At 45.7% G+C, this 18,171-nt stretch overlaps 1 pseudogene; it reads right to left on the reverse strand.

Annotated features, from left to right (window-relative positions):
• Positions 1 to 17,833: 17,833 nt before the first annotated feature.
• LOC126459733 (5S ribosomal RNA) lies at positions 17,834 to 17,951 on the reverse strand (annotated as a pseudogene).
• Positions 17,952 to 18,171: the final 220 nt, after the last annotated feature.

The raw sequence follows: 18,171 nt of genomic DNA on the forward strand, positions 1-18,171 counted from the left end.
GGAATCAAATCTATAATAGTACAAACAGCTGACAACCTACAACATGGTGCCAAATAATTATTTTAATAATACCTGTGTACTAATAATGCTATATCATATTATCTTCTGTGAAAGAAGAAAATCGATTATATTTAGAAGTAGAACACCTGTATGAACGAGAATCTTTGGCATGTTTACGTTCTACTACTGCAATGTGCGAAAAAGTGTGTAACTATGTATATATCCCAGTATATACTGCAAAATTAAAGACGTGTATTGTGTATACCAACTGCACAACGGAAGCAGACATCATACAATGTTAAACTGTAAGTTAGTTTCATATTATTAACGCTGTTAAACTTATATCTACAATATACCATGTTGTAACGCGAAAATGTAATATCAACAGGCAAACAACTAAAAACCCTGATGTAAATCACTAAAAAGCACCTCAAGATGAGCCTCCAGGGCTCGAAATGCATAGTGCAGTAAATAAACGCAACTTGGGACTGAAGGCGGTTTGTTCTTCATTTTACGAATTTCTACATCTACATCCATACTCCCTACCGGTTCTCCATTCTATTCCAGCCTCGTATTGTTCGTGGAAAGAAGGATTGTCGGTATGCTTCTGTGTGGGCTCTAATCTCTCTGATTTTATCCTCATGGTCTCTTCGCGAGATATACGTAGGAGGCAGGAATATACTGCTTGACTCTTCGGTGAAGGTATGTTCTCGAAACTTTAACAAAAGCCCGTACCGAGCTACTGAGCGTCTCTCCTGCAGAGTCTTGCACTGGAGTTTATCTATCATCTCCGTAACGCTTTCGCGATTACTAAATGATCCTGTAACGAAGCTCGCTGCTCTCCGTCGGATCTTCTCTATCTCTTCTATCAACCCCATTTGGTACGGATCCCACACTGCTGAGCAGTATTCAAGCAGTGGGCGAACAAGCGTACTGCATCCTACTTGCTTTGTTTTCGGATTGCATTTCCTTAGGATTCTTCCAATGAATATCAGTCTGGCATCTGCTTTACCGACGATCAACTTTATAGGATCATTCCATTTTAAATCACTCCTAATGCGTACTCCCAGATAATTTGTGGAATTAACTGCTTCCAGTTGCTGACCTGCTGTTTTGTAGCTAAATGATAAGGGATCTATCTTTCTATGTATTCGCAGCACATTACACTTGTCTACATTGAGATGCAATTGCCATTCTCTGCACCATGCGTCAATTCGCTGCAGATCGTCCTGCATTTCAGTACAATTTTCCATTGTTACAACCTCTCGATACACCACAGCATCATCTGCAAAAAGCCTCAGTGAACTTCCCATGTCATCCACAAAGTCATTTACGTATATTGTGAATAGCAACGGTCCTATGACACTCCCCTGCGGCACACCTGAAATCACTCTTACTTAGGAAGACTTCTCTCCATTGAGAATGACATGCTGCGTTCTGTTATCTAGGAACTCCTCAATCCAATCACACAATTGGTCTGATAGTCCATATGCTCTTACTTTGTTCATTAAACGACTGTGGGGAACTGTATCGAACGCCTTGCGGGAGTCAAGAAACACGGCATCTACCTGTGAACCCGTGTCTACGGCCCTCTGAGTCTCGTGGACGAATAGCGCGAGCTGGGTTTCACACGACCGTCTTTTTCGAAACCCGTGCTGATTCCTACAGAGTAGATTTCTAGTCTCCAGAAAAGTCACTATACTCGAACAAAATAAGTGTTCCAAAATTCTACAACTGATCGACGTTACAGATATAGGTTCTATAGTTCTGCACATCTGTTCGACGTCCGTTCTTGAAAACGGGGATAACCTGTGCCCTTTTCCAATCCTTTGGAACGCTACGCTCTTCTAGAGACCTACGGTACACCGCTGCAAGAAGGGGGGCAAGTTCCTTCGCGTACTCTGTGTAAAATCGAACTGGTATCCCATCAGGTCCAGCAGCCTTTCCTCTTTTGAGCGATTTCAATTGTTTCTCTATCCCTCTGTCGTCTATTTCGATATCTACCATTATGTCATCTGTTCGGCAATCTAGAGAAGGAACTACAGTGCAGTCTTCCTCTGTGAAACAGCTTTGGAAAAAGACATTTAGTATTTCGGCCTTTAGTCTGTCATCCTCTGTTTCAGTACCATTTTGGTCACAGAGTATCTGGACATTTTGTTTTGATCCACCTACCGCTTTGACATAAGACCAAAATTTCTTAGGATTTTCTGCCAAGTCAGTACGTTTATTCCCTCTTCCTCGCCAAAAAGCTCCACTCTTCACTGAGGCGGCAGCGCTTGCGGCGCTGGGGCCGCAGCACCACCTGTCGCCCAGTCGTCCCACCCAGACCAGCAGCGGAGGCGGCCGCGTCTGCGGCGAGCAGCTGGCGGCGCCCCCTCTCCGCTGGAAGCCCCACCGTCTGCGGAGGAGGGCAGCATGGCGGCCACCGAGGTGACAGTCGGCCCATTCATCTGCACAGAGAACAAATACCCACATTAAAATGCTTACAGCTTCACCACCCTCGAAAATGAAATGTGTTTCATTTGCACGTAAACAGTAACTGTTCTCGAAAGAACAGAATCCTTGAACGCCATGCTCTCCGCCTCGCCTATCACATCCGGCTCCCCTCCCCCACGCGGATCCTGTACGATCTCATCCCCTTCCCCCACCTCCTCCTTTTCCTTGAAAGGATACGGATCCTTTACACCTCCCGCAAACTTGATCCTTCTCACCCACTTGTCTCACCCATCCTCTCCCACCCCCGCCCGCTGCCGCGCCTGTATTCCCACATCCCACCCGGTCTCCATCTCTCCACCCTCCTTATCCTCTCCCAAGGTGGCTTCCGCCAGCTTCCCCTCCCTGATGATGTCCTCCTCCCCTCCATCTACCCCTCCTATCAACTTTGATCCTCCCCCTCCCCCACTTCCTGTGTCCTTTCCTTTCGGCACCCTCCTTCCCTTCTCTTTCCTTTTCCCCTGTCCCCTTCCTCCACCTCTCTTCCCCCGGGCTTCCCCTCCCCCCCCTTCCTCCCTTCCCCTATCTCCCCTGCCCATGGCATCTGATATCCCCTCTCCCTCTCCCACCTCTGTCCTCCTCTCTTGGCAGGTCCCCGGACACGTACACAGTTAGTGAACTTTCGCGCGCCGGAGATCAACGCCTCGTGTTGCTGTGTGTGCCGTCGTTTTGTGCTTAAGTGGTTCAGTGTTATTCGTTTTGTGCACCTACGTTCACGTGTGACAATTTTCGTCTATGTATGTGTCCAAGTGTCTGAACAAATTTTATCTTGGACTCTACACCCGTGAACAGCTCCATGTATTTTAAAAAGTGTTTGTCTCCGTTTATATGTCCACCATCTTTTTTTCTCTACTTGTCTCCATTTGTATCTTTTGTGTTTCTCTGCGGCAAAAGAGCGGCGTAGTATGCTGCTGCAGGCCTGCCTGTAACCAGGTTTAAAAATATCAATAAAGAAAAAAAAAACATCGAAAGAACGAATACCATTGATGACCGTACAGCTGCTCTAGAATAAATGATAATTAATTGAAACCCTCAGCTGCCGAAAGATGTTGTTGATATACCTCGAGGGGGACAGCTCAAAATGTGTGCCCCGACCGGGACTAGAACCCGGGATCTCCTGCTTACATGACAGACGCTCTATTGCGAAAAAATTACGAACAGACGTATGTTACGCTGTCTGTGAAGTGACATAGCAGTAGGAGCCGCTGTTATACGCATTAAAGTGCTTCGACAGATGGAAAGCCTCCACACAGGGTTAGTAGACAACGGAAAGAGCCGGCGCGGCGTAGCGCCTGATAACAGGAAACCTCCACTCAGAGTGGCTTCGTGACGGACCCGGGGATCGGAAGGCAGCCCGGGCGATGGAAGATTCCCCAAGCATCATAGTAACGTCACACGAGACAATATAAACGGCAGCTTGTAACCTCCCCCTCTTCACTTATCGACCTTAATGACAATGAAATGCCGGCCACGGTGGTCTAGCGGATCAGGCGCTCAATCCGGAACCGCGCGACTGCTACGGTCGCAGGTTCGAATCCTGCCTCGGGCATGGATGTGTGTGATGTCCTTAGGTTAGTTAGTTTTAAGTAGTTCTAAGTTCTAGGGGACTGATGACCACAGATGTTAAGTCCCATAGTGCTCAGAGCCATTGCAACCATTTTTTTGACAGTGAAAAATTAAACCGCATGCAACTAATAGAAATTTGGGAAAAGCAATCGTCACCGAAGTCAATTTGTCGGTAAAGAGGGAGGAAAGGGTTACATCTGAATGAAAGAAAAAATGCAAATGAAATTGGTGAAAATTAATTTTGAGAAAAGTGTAAAATTAATAAAGAAAGTAAATGTACAGTCGTTACGTTAACAATTAATTGGCGTTAATTAGATATTTGGGATTTGGGGAAAATTACGGTCGCCAGTCCCATGGACAACTACTATAATAACTGAAAATGGAAGATTAATGCACATATAATTAGCACTAAAAGCGTGGCAACTGAAGGTTGACAGGTGCCGTGTGAAAACTGAATGTTTGTCAGAAGTAATAAATTTCGCTACACTCTGACTTAATTTAGCAGAAGAATTAATAAAACCGGAAAATTGAAAGTTAATTTCGTGACTGGAATTAATAGTGAGATTTGTTTCTGAAACACTACGAAATTCAATAAAATAAGGTTAGTCTTGGGCTACCTCAACAATCATTTCAAAAGCTGCTTGAATCTACACAATTTATTAATAAGAGATTTCATTTTGAACTTGAATTAAATGATTCTGAACAATTAACAATAGTAAAATTTAGTGCGTACCAAGCTGAGCTGCAGTCACAGGTAAGCTAAAATATGGTAACAAAACTCGCACTCCTAATTTCTGCTTGTGTAATCTAAATATTGTAGCCAGCTATGAATACATTAACTGAACTTTGAAATTAAAGCAGTGAAATCGAATGATATTAGTTTAATGCTGGCGTTTGAATTTCAATGACACTCAGGGTCATTCCGGAAGAGGAAGGGACCCTGCTTGGCAATGCAATTGGAACAATGAGCAACAAAGGTTCATGCTAAGTTGCTGTAATTTTGTGAATGGAACAATTTTAAAAGATGAGGCCTGCCATACAGTTCTAAAACTTTGCGTGCTTCCAGTCTTCATTGTTGGTTGATTGAAGGTTTGAAGTCGTCGGTCGTGGAGGTGGCGACAGTCACTCATTGGCTGCCGTCGCTGTTGCAGAAGCTGGATGTTGGCGCGCCTTCTTCTCGACACTGTCACCAGGCGAAACGGGCTCTTGATGTGCGCCAGCTAATGCTTCCCGTCCGCGACACCGTGTCAGAAACTATCATAGCAAGTCGAGCGCAATTACAAGCTGCCAGACCCCGAAAGCGCGGCAACTCGCGGGAACGTCACACAACACACCTGCTCCACCGCCCTACTCCGTGCTCCACGCGGCAGAGTTAACACTAAAGACTTTGGTTCTCCACACGACCTATCGATGTATTCGTTCGATAGCATAGTTTTCCCTAGGCAAGACCCAGCCTAAAAATACAAATAGTATTTACAAAACAAACCAGTTATACATCGACATAAATACACACACACACACATATATATATATATATATATATATATATATATATATATATATATATATATATATATATATATATAGTAAAACAATTGCAATATATAAAGACACAGAAATTTCATACCTTCATGTAACAAAATAAGGAAAAAATTTATATTACAATAGATGGAAATAGGAGGATATGCATTTCCAGCGTTACAAGCTTAACAGCCTGTCGAGGATTCCGCTAGCATTCTGCCTCTGACGTAGTCACTGCGCTACTCTGACTGAGGGGCGGGACTTCGACTCTCGCGGCGTCTAGTTGCACAGAGTACTAGTTACACCTCCGACAGTTTAGTTCAGGTGTCAGTGCCTCGTAAGCTCGAGTAATGTTTACTCTAACTCTCTCTCTTCTTCGTTAGAAGCTTATTCCTGATCACACCGAGTTCCCTGGATTAAAAGTTATTCCAGCTTTACAGAATCTGCTCCAGAACTACGAGCTGGACGAGCCCACTCCACCTCAGCCAGGTTAGTGTCTAGCTCACTCTTCCTGATCCACTCGCAGGAAACGAATCAGACGCGACAGCTCTATCCACCTGGGACATCGAGGACCCAGACGAATAGCGCGACTGCAGGACATATCCCTTGCACTCTTCCCGTGAGACCCACATTCACAGCTGTCCACAATCTATGTACGTAATGTACCTAACTGATATTTGCCCATCCACTCATTACTCGCGCACACTAAGGTGACGATTCCCGTAAGATTTATTCTAGAGAAGCTGCACAGTCACCAATGGTATCTGTTCTTTCGAGAACATTTACTATCTTCGTATATATACACTCCTGGAAATGGAAAAAAGAACACATTGACACCGGTGTGTCAGACCCACCATACTTGCTCCGGACACTGCGAGAGGGCTGTACAAGCAATGATCACACGCACGGCACAGCGGACACACCAGGAACCGCGGTGTTGGCCGTCGAATGGCGCTAGCTGCGCAGCATTTGTGCACCGCCGCCGTCAGTGTCAGCCAGTTTGCCGTGGCATACGGAGCTCCATCGCAGTCTTTAACACTGGTAGCATGCCACGACAGCGTGGACGTGAACCGTATGTGCAGTTGACGGACTTTGAGCGAGGGCGTATAGTGGGCATGCGGGAGGCCGGGTGGACGTACCGCCGAATTGCTCAACACGTGGGGCGTGAGGTCTCCACAGTACATCTATGTTGTCGCCAGTGGTCGGCGGAAGGTGCACGTGCCCGTCGACCTGGGACCGGACCGCAGCGACGCACGGATGCACGCCAAGACCGTAGGATCCTACGCAGTGCCGTAGGGGACCGCACCGCCACTTCCCAGCAAATTAGGGACACTGTTGCTCCTGGGGTATCGGCGAGGACCATTCGCAACCTCTCCATGAAGCTGGGCTGCGGTCCCGCACACCGTTAGGCCGTCGTCCGCTCACGCCCCAACATCGTGCAGCCCGCCTCCAGTGGTGTCGCGACAGGCGTGAATGGAAGGACGAATGGAGACGTGTCGTCTTCAGCGATGAGAGCCGCTTCTGCCTTGGTGCCAATGATGGTCGTATGCGTGTTTGGCGCCGTGCAGGTGAGCGCCACAATCAGGACTGCATACGACCGAGGCATACAGGGCCAACACCCGGCATCATGGTGTGGCGAGCGATCTCCTACACTGGCCGTACACCACTGGTGATCGTCGAGGGGAGACTGAATAGTGTACGGTACATCCAAACCGTCATCGAACCCATCGTTCTACCATTCCTAGACCGGCAAGGGAACTTGCTGTTCCAACAGGACAATGCACGTCCGCATGTATCCCGTGCCACCCAACGTGCTCTAGAAGGTGTAAGTCAACTACCCTTGCCAGCAAGATCTCCGGATCTATCCCCCATTGAGCATGTTTGGGACTGGATGAAGCGTCGTCTCACGCGGTCTGCACGTCCAGCACGAACGCTGGTCCAACTGAGGCGCCAGGTGGAAATGGCATGGCAAGCCGTTCCACAGGACTACATCCAGCATCTCTACGATCGTCTCCATGGGAGAATAGCAGCCTGCATTGCTGCGAAAGGTGGATATACACTGTACTAGTGCCGACATTGTGCATGCTCTGTTGCCTGTGTCTATGTGCCTGTGGTTCTGTCAGTGTGATCATGTGATGTATCTGACCCCAGGAATGTGTTAATAAAGTTTACCCTTCCTGGGACAATGAATTCACGGTGTTCTTATTTCAATTTCCAGGAGTGTAGTTAAAGGCTACCCGGCCATTGACCTTCGTCTGTGCGAATGCGCACAGGTTGACCCAACTCTTATGGGAATCGTCACGTTAGTGTGCGCGAGTAATAAGTGGATGGGCAGATATTAGGTACATTATGTATGTAGATTGTGGCGCCCGGCACGGTAGCTCAGCGTGTTCGGTCAGAGGGTTACGTACCCTCTGTAATAGAAAACTGAGTTAATCGATCATCAACGAACTTCATCGGATGTCTTACGACGTCCGCCCCGAGCAGATACAACGAACAAAAGCAAACAAAATGAGATTTTTTTTTTTTAAAAAAAGGTGGATAGAATGTCTGCCATGTAAGCAGGAGATCCCGGGTTCTAGTCCAGGTCGGGGCACACAATTTCAGCTGTCACCATCGAGGTATATTAACAACACCTGTCGGCAGCTGACGGTTTCAATTAATTATCGTTGTTACATTTACATTTGGGAAAACGGAATGATGGATCAAGACTGACTGTACGTGAGGATGATGTTGAATATGTACTTCAGATAACAAGTAATCCTCTTTGAGATGAAAGACGTATTTAGAACAAAACATGGAAATCTTATATAATCGCTCTCAGGTGATTAGGCTCTCACTTGATTAGGCACTATTACGGTCTCCAGATATTTACAAATGTCGCTTGGGTTCCGTAGGTTTTGCTCATTGTAATACATTTAACTTCACTGAAAAAGAGCTGCCATTTAGCTCCACATGTGAGATGGGTTAATAATGAGTGATATTAACTCTAATATAGGAGAGGGAAGCTCTGAAGAACTAGTCGGTCTATATGGACTATGGATACGAAACGATCGAGTCGAACGGCTTTGTCAGTTTTGCCAAGAGGAAAAGGTGAAGGTAACAAACGCTTGGTTTGAGCTACCACCAAGACGCTTGTACACATGGAGAGCTTGACAATATAGTACTGGCCTCTCTGACAGGAAATCACGAATCCAGTCACGTAACTAAGACGATATTCCATAAGCACGCAATTGCACTACGAGCCGCTTGTATCGTACAGTGTCAAAAGCCTTCTGGAAATCCAGAAATACGGTATCAATTTGAAATCCATTGTCAACAGCACTCATCACTTCGTGCGAGTAAAGAGCTAGTTGTGTTTCATAAGAACGATGTTTTCTAAATCCGTGTTGACTGTGTATCAGTAGACCGTTTTCTGCATGATAATTCATAATGTTCAAACGCAATATATGTTCCAAAATCCTGCTGCATATCGACGTTAGTGAATTACTCCTACTACTTTTCTTGAACATTGTTACGACGTGTGCAATTTTCCTTTCTCAAAGGAACCTAATTGGTCTAGAGTCTGGATCAGAAAACTTGCTTTTATTAAGTGATTTAAGTTGCTTCACTAGTCCGAGGATATCTACTTCTACGTTACTGATGTTTGCAGCTGTTCTTGAATAGAATTCTGGAATATTTACTTCGTCCTATTGTATGTAGGCATTTCGGAAGGCTGTGTTTAGTAACTCTCTTTTGGCAGCACTGACTTCCATAGTATCTCCATTGCTATGGCGCAGAGATGGTATTGATTGTGTCTTGCCACAAGCATACTTCACATTCGAGCAGAACCTCTTTGAAATTTCTGCCAGGTTTCGAGACGAAGTCTCGCGTTGAAGTCCGCGTTTAATTTCGAACTTCTCTAAAACATCGCCAACCTTGGAGATATAGCGTCTCTTTAAATTTGGCGTTTTCTTTCGTTGTTTCTGCAACAGTGTTCTGACCCGTTACGTGTATCAAGGAAGATCAGCTTCGTTGTTGGTTAATTTGTTTGGTATAAGTCTCTCAATTGCTGCTGATACTATTTCTTGAACTTAAGCCACATCTCGTCTACACTAGTTTGGAAGGAGTGGAGATTGTCTCTGAGGAAGGCGTCAAGTGAATTTTTACATGATTTTCTGAATATGTAAATTTTTCTTCTATTTTTGTAGGATTTGGGGGGGGAGGGGGGGGGGAGGAGTTTGAATATCCAGTCTCGCTACGACAACCGTGTGTTCACTAATCACTGTATCCGTTTTGATGCTCGCTACTAACTGAAGATTATTTGTTGCTAGGAGGTCAAGTGTATTTTCACAACCGTTTACTAGTCGCGTGGCCGGCCGGAGTGGCCGAGCGGTTCTAGGTGCTACAGTCAGGAACCGCGCGACCGCTACGGTCCTGCCTCGGGCATGAATGTGTGTGATGTCCTTAGGTTAGTTAGGTTTAAGTAGTTCTAAGTTCTAGGGGACTGATGACCACAGCAGTCAAGGCCCATAGTGCTCAGAGCCATTTGAACCATTTTGAACTTGTCGCGTGGGCTCATGTAGTAACTGCGCGAAGTAATTTTCAGAGAATGCGTTTAGCACAATTTCGGATGATATGTTATGCATACTTCAGGAATCAAACATGTATTTTCACCAACGTATCGAGGGTAAGTTAAATTCACCACCAACTGTAATTCTGTGAGTCGGGTACGTGTTTGAAATCAACCTCAAGTTTTCATTGAATCTTTTAGCAATTGCATCATCTGAATTTGGAGGTCGGTAAAAGGATCCAATTATTATTTTATTCCGGTTGCCAGCAATAACCTCTGTGCATACTAGCTCGCAGGAACTGTCTGCTTCAATTTCGCCACAAGACAAACTACTTGTCACAGCAATAAACACGCCACCACCAACTGTGTTCTGTCTGTTCTTTCGGATCACCGCCAGATTCTGCGCAAAAGTTTCGGCTGAACTTATCCCCGACTTTAGCCAGCTTTCAACGACTATAACGATTTGAGCATGATTGTTTTCTATTAGATCTTGGAGCGCTGGTACTTTCCCAACACAGCTACGACAATTTACAATGTTTCCTGTATCTACGTTCTTCCTATTTTCAACCTGCATACTTTGTAGCTGAAGCGCTTCTTGTGTGTTCCCGAGACCCTCTAACTTAAAAAACCACGCAGTCCACGCCACACAGCCCCTGCTACTCGTGTAGCCACCTCCTACATGTAGTGGACTCCTGACCTATTCAGCGGTACCCGAAACCCAACTACCCTATGGCGCAAATCGAGGAATTTACAGCCTACAAGGTCGCAGATCCCTCTGAGCTCTGATTCAGACCCTCCACTCGGCTCTGTACGAGAGGCCCGCAATCGGTCCTGTCGACTGTGCTGCAAATGGTCGGTTCTGGTTTCATCTCGCAAGCAACACTGGCAGCCTTTACCACTTCTGTCAGGAGTTTGAAATCAGATAGAATCTCCTCCGATCCAAAGTGAGCCACCACCTGCAGTTGGCTGCACCCTGTGCTCTTCACGGCATCCGGGAGGACCCGTTCCAAGTCTAGAATTTCTCCACCTGCTATGTAAACGGAGTGCACATCCTCAGTGCAGCCGGTGGCCCTGGTGGAACTCGCGCAAGTGGCGAGTCTCTGACACCGACATCAGCCCGCATCTTTGCTCCTATGGTGCTTTTGCCCTGGCTGTGTCTTGTTGGGATGACATAGCACGACCATCTGCTTGCGCAAGAACACTTTCACGTGAGAACGACTTCAGTTACCGGTAGATTGGATTTTTAGCGTAAGTGCTTTGTCTGCTCTATACATTTGTTTATTTGTGTGGTGTAAAAATGAGCAACTCAGTGAATGAACTTTTCTGCAGGAGGAATCACAGTGAGGACTCTTGGTATGAACGTAATGTAATTCAAAAAACTGTTTCGGAGCCGATTCCGACATCGAGTTACCTTACCTCTCACGGCTTAGCAACCGACACCAAGCGTTATGTTATACGAGCGGATTTTACTACACATTTAGCGATCGACCGTCCCTCTTTCTAAAAGCTTCTGGCTTACAGGTGCAGGTGCCGGAATACACGGTACAAGACCCCCGTGTAGCGCAACGCCTTTTCCGTGCTCCGGTCCTAAGTGATTTATTGAGGCAGATAAGACCCGACGCTACGTAAATCACCAGATAACTTTGTTAATAAACTCGGCGCGCTCGGCTTTTACGGTCGCGCTGATGTATTAATGGAAGCGGCCGAATGTGTGGCGGTATTTTTGGCACGTAGGCGCTTTACGCAAGCCCGATGGGGGGCGGGTAGGGCTGCCGGCCACGGTGTGGAATATTAAACACCGCCGCCGAGACGTATTTATCCGCGGGACCCCCCGATCTGCAGTCGGAGCGCGCGCGTTACGTGAGCACCGGGTTCAGCCTGCAAGTGGCGGGAAGCTTCTCTGGAGGGGGGGAGCAGGTGCGGGCTAGGCAGACGGCGCGCTGCATGTGTAACTGATGGTATCAGTCTGCGTCGGGGACCTGTAGGCTTCCAATGTAGTGCAATTCCCTCAGGGGCTTTAGCCCATGCACTTTAATATACGGTAATGAATGAAGGCATGCGTCTCTACCACTCTGAAAGACAGACATACTGGGTGATTCTTGTTAACGTTTAAAAACCCCCGAAGGGTTTAGATGACACTGAGACTAGTAATTTAATACTCGACACGTGGGGTCGCAAATGTCGCAAAATACCCCGAAGATGGATGTTAAATGGCCGGCCGGTGTGGCCGAGCGGTTCTAGGCGCTTCAGTCCGGAACTGCGCTGCTGCTACGGTCGCAGGTTCGAATCCTGCCTCGGGCATGGATGTGTGTGATGTCCTTAGGTTAGTTCGGTTTAAGTAGTTCGAAGTTCTAGAGGACTGACTGTAACACCATAACTCTAGTGCTCTACTGATTTATTTTGCTTTTGTTTCATTTAATGTTACATCGTTGAGCTTCTGTAAATATATTTGATTGAATCGATAACACAAAATTGTATACTCCTTTCTTTGTAAAAAACTTTGGATGTCTTGGTTTGATTCTATGCAATATAGTATATCTGTCATCTAAATTCTTTGTCTCAGTTGGAGGGAGACAAAACTTACTGTATACATTTGGAATTTGTGTGAATAATTTTTTTGTAGAAATACTATTTAAAATTTTTGTTTGCTGTTATATAAACTGCTGACCTTCACTTAGGAATCTTAGTTATTTTGTGTGCAAGAGGCAGTGTGGTTCCCCTCGGGAACGGAACTGTGTAGCGCGCGCAAATTGTGGTTGGCCTAGGTAGAAAAGGTGGAACAAGACTCAGTCGGGAACGAGCTACCAAACTGTGCACTGCCATGTAAAAGTTGTATATTGTGCTGGTTCCGAGAGAGGCTTTTTCTGCCACTGTCCAATGCCTCGGATGGATGGATAAATAGCTGGAACGATTCTGGAATTGATATCCATCATCGCCACCAAGGAGGGACAGAGTCCAGCAATTCTGCCTGCAAATCCACCTACCAACATGCAGTTGCCACCATATTGCGCAATCACTGTAACTGAATACTATAATAATGTACAGTGAAGGATCAGCTATTGGACGTGTTAGTGTGCTCAAATATAAGGTAACTTATAACTGAATTCATGTACCTACCTTGATTTTTTTCCCTTATCATAACACCTCTCAGGTTCCTCTCCGTTTGAACTAAAGTGATTACCGAGTGTCCTTACTGAAAGAAGATTAAAGCCCAGTGTTTTGGTAATTAATGCCTCTTCAACATAATAAAAGGAAAGTTAAAGTTAATGTGGCAAGAGAGTGAGTTAAAGTAAATGATGTTTGCTGAAAATAATTTTCCTATTAAAACTGATTATTAATATGTTGTTGCCAACATCAAAATTTAAAGTTCTTAAGACTGGGGCGTATAAACTTTTGCTTGGTAAATGATCTCATTGCTGTCTGTAGTAAATTTTAAAAGGTGAGTCAGTTTCTTGTAAATCTGTCGACATTGTGTTTCACTGCAGCAAAAGTCGTGAATTTCAGTTGTGGAAAATTATATTTGCTTGCTAAGCACTTGTTTCTTTCGGGTATTGAAAGTGCATATTAATAGTGTAATAAGATCCACAGGTTATCCTTTACCACTATTTATGAAAACAATAAGGACAAACAGTGAATTTTGGGTAAACTGAATATACGAGGGCGGTTCAGAAAGTAACCTCCGACTGGTCACAGTGCGGGTTGTGGGGGGAGTAGCGACGCCATCTGTGCGTTCAAGCACTCAACAGGTCAGTCGGCATCAAGCCGTGGTCGAGTGAACGTCGTACCTGCGCTAGTTTTGTTTTTGTGGCAGTTTGAAATGTGTGCTGCAATAGAAAACCCCGCCAAATGTGAAGTGCGTGCTGTCATAAGGTTTTTTACAGCCAAAGGATATTCTGCAGCAGCTATTCATCGTGAGCTTTGTGCCGTGTACGGACCAAGAGTTATGAGTGAAGGAGTTGTCCGTGAATGGGTACGTTTATTTACAAGTGGACGAGAAAACGTTCATGATGGAGAGAGGAGTGGTAGACCATCATTGGTGACTGACGAACTCGTTCAGACAGTTGATGCAAAAGTTCGTGAAAATCGACGTTTCTCAATGTCGGAGTTGTCTACTGGTTTTCCACAGATTTCTAAGACTCTCTTGTACGAGATAGTGACAGCAAGATTGGGTTACCGTAAGTTCTGTGCACGATGGGTGCCCAAAATTCTTACCGACCACCACAAAACTCAAAGAATGGCCTCTGCATTAGACTTTCTGTCACGTTATGAGGACGAAGGAGAACCATTGTTAAACAGAGTCGTGACCTGTGACGAAACCTGGATTTAGTACGTGAACCCTGAGACAAAAGAACAATCAAAGATGTGGGCACATTCAAATTCGCCTACCAAACCAAGAAAAGCCTCGCAAGATTTTTCTGCCAGAAAACTGATGGCAACGGTGTTTTGGGATGCCAAAGGGGTGTTGTTGGTTGAATTCATGGCACGTGGTACGACCATTAATCAAGACGTGTACTGTGAAACAATAAAAAAGTTACGACGGGCTATACAGAACAAACGCCGTGGTATGCTGACTTCCGGTATCGTTTTTTTGCACGATAACGCCCGTCCTCACTCTGCTCGCAGAACAACGGCCCTTCTTGAGTCCTTCAAGTGGGACGTTATCAACCATCCACCTTACAGCCCAGACCTGGCGCCAAGTGATTATCACCTCTTCATGCATTTGAAGTAATGGCTCGGGTCACAGCGGTTTGATGACGACGAAGAGCTCAAAGATGCGGTCACAGGCTGGCTCCAGGCACAAGCGGGTGATTTTTATGCAGAAGGAATTTCAAAGCTTGTGAAGAGATACGATAAGTGCCTCAAACGCTATGGAGACTATGTAGAAAAACAGTGCAAAGATGTAGTTGTAAGATGTATATATTAAAATATTTTTATTTAACTTGGTGTATTTTTTTAAATCAACCGGAGGTTACTTTCTGAACGGCCTTCGTAAATCGAAAATGAAGTGTGGAAACTATGTAAAGTGTATTTAGTGTATTTGTTAGTAAAAAGTTGATTTGACTTACACTTTAGACAATGCCCAAACGTAAAAGAGGAGGACATCTTGTCACTTCAGAAGTAAAATGGCGAAAGCAAACAGCGAGAAAACGAAACAGACGAAGAGCGCGAAACTCGTTTAAGTTCCCAACAAACGAGAGTGTGCACAGTGAGAAGCAGAGAAACCGAAGAACAACGAAATGAACGGATTGAAGGATCAAGAATGTCGACAAATACCTATCCAGAATGTCTTGCTGAAAGGAAAATTTTGGCAACTAAAAATAATATTGTCGACGATATGAGCTTCAATATCCAAAAGCAAATTCCCAGTGAAGAGAGAATATACTATCGATCGACACAATTGTAAACAATGAACAAAGTGTGAACTTTCCTACAGAATTTTTGAAATCTGTGCAACTACCAGGCATGCCATTACACTGCCTTCGACTTAAAACTGGATCTCTGATCACACTACTTAGAAATATTAACTCGTTAAATTATATAGCGGATCAAGGATGACAGTCAAACAGCTATCGAATAATCAAAATATCCACGGGTGTACTGCCGGTCTATAGTGTCCAACCGGCACAATATTTCGGCGATTATACATGTCGCCATCATCAGGTGAACTGACGGACTGAGCTCCTGTGAACGTGCCGGCACGGAGATCCGTACGCTATGGTTGCTCAGAGGGAACTGGGTTCGGTCGCGGCGGCGGCCGATCTAAATACCCTCCGCCCGCGGCGCGCTCCTTCCACCGTCCGCGCCCCGCGCCACGGTCGCGCGGTGGAACTGACTGCGACGGCGTCTGAGATGACGTCGGTGTGATGGCTCTGTCCGCCGTGGTCGTCACAACTATACGTTTACTCGATTTACTCTTGATTAACCAAATCGCTGTTTCCCAAGCCTTGCTAAAATTATAGCCACAGTCACGGTTTATGAGGTCGTCATTGGTGCGAATTTCGATGGCCTCTCTAACAACGCTGTCCCAGTATCTCGACGTCTGTACCAGAATCCTCGTGCGTTCATACTCCATAGCGTGATTTTGCAACAAACAATGTTCAGCGACCGCCGACTTGCTCGGATACATCAGTCGAGTGTGCCTCTGGTGTTCACGGCATCGATCCTCGACGGCACGCATCGTCTGACCAATATACGACTTGCCACATTGACATGGAATCTGGTACACGCCGGCCTTCCTCAAACCTAGGTCATCTTTGGCGCTCCCCACCAGTGCACGAGTTTTATTCGGAGGACAAAACACAGTTCCGACCCGGTGTTTCTTCAAAATGCGGGCGATTTTCCCCGAGAGTGCGCCTGTATATGGAATAAACACAGTGCCTTCCTCCTCCCTCGTGATTTCATCCATCTCCACAGGTTATGCTGTAGTGGTTGGGCGGAGAGCACGTTGAATCTGCCACTCTGAGTACCCATTTTTTCGAAATACAGTTCTCAGATGTTCCAATTCCTGGGGTCAGAGATAGTGCGCGCCCTATGTACTAGAGTTTTAAGTACCCCATTCCTCTGTGAAGGGTGGTGACAGCTGTCTGCGTGCAAATACAGATCAGTGTGCGTTGTCTTCCGATGCACCCCATGACCTAGGGTGCCGTCAGCCCTTCTCTTGACCAAGACGTCTAGGAAAGGTAATTTACCCTCCGTTTCAGTCTCCATAGTGAATTTGATGTTGGGATGTACGGAGTTTAGATGTGTAAGTAAGTCAAGGAGTTTATCCATACCACGTGGCCAGATGACGAATGTGTCGTCCATGTAACGGAAAAAGCAAGTAGGTTTCCATTCGGATGACGACAGGGCTTCCTCCTCGAAGTTCTCCATGTACAAATTCGCTACCACCGATGAGAGTGGGCTACCCATGGCGACTCCCTCCGTTTGTTCGTAGTATTCTCCACTAAAAAGAAAATACGTGGAAGTCAAGACATACCTAAAAAGTTCAGTGGTCTTATCAAATACGCCGGGAGAAACTCAAGAATCAGCTATCGAATAACATCATCGATGCCGAACTTGTGACTGGAAAGTACAAAGAGCACACAAAATTTATCCCCAGAATACCACTGATCTCTACTGAACTGCCATCCCAGTTTAAAAGACTGCAGTTTCCAATCAAATTAGCCTACAGTCAACAAAGCGGAAGGACAAACTTTAAAATATTGCGAAATCAAACTCAAAGACTACTGACTGTCAATTATACGTAGCTTGCTCTCGAGAAGGAAGTTCGAAAAACTTGTACATGTACAAAATTAAAAGTATTGGTTATAAACAATTATTTCAAATATTTAGAATATATTTTCAATAATCTATTTAGGTCTTATACTTTAACAATGGTTTTAAATAGAATACGTTTTCAATAAAAAAAATTTGACTCATATACTTTAAAGTTTTTTACTGCTTATAATTTAAAGTTTACCCTTTTACTCCAACTATCTAAAACTAAAAGTAAACTTCTCCCACACAGGCTATGAAGGCCCGAAGGTACCGACTGGCCGCCGTGTCATCCTCAGCCCACAGGCGTCACTGGATGTGGATATGGAGGGGCATGTGGTCAGCATACCGCTCTCCCTGCCGTGAGTCAATACACGAGACCGGAGCCGCTACTCCTCAATCACGTAGCTCCTCAGTTTGCCTCACAAGGGCTGAGTGCGCCTCGCTCGCCAACAGTGCTCGGCAGGCCGGATGGTCACCCATCCAAGTGCTAGCCCAGTCCGACAGCGCTTAACTTCGGTGATTTGACGGGAACCGGTGTTACCACTGTGGCAAGGCCGTTGGCACTCCACCTATCACACCGTCTCATATCAACCCCTGAGTGAAGCCGGGCATTCTGGATAGTAAATAATCTTACCTCAATGTAAACACATAATTGTTTAATTCACTGGAAAAGTACTGCTGTCAGACGCTTGATTCGAACCCTGAGTTCCTCGCGAGGGCCCAGAGCCGAACACGAGTGGGGTTGGGATGACCATGTGCGACAGACCGACAGGTTCACTCGT

The sequence above is a fragment of the Schistocerca serialis genome, chromosome 2, assembly GCF_023864345.2.
Source record: "Schistocerca serialis cubense isolate TAMUIC-IGC-003099 chromosome 2, iqSchSeri2.2, whole genome shotgun sequence".
NCBI classification, from domain to species: Eukaryota; Metazoa; Arthropoda; class Insecta; order Orthoptera; family Acrididae; genus Schistocerca; species Schistocerca serialis.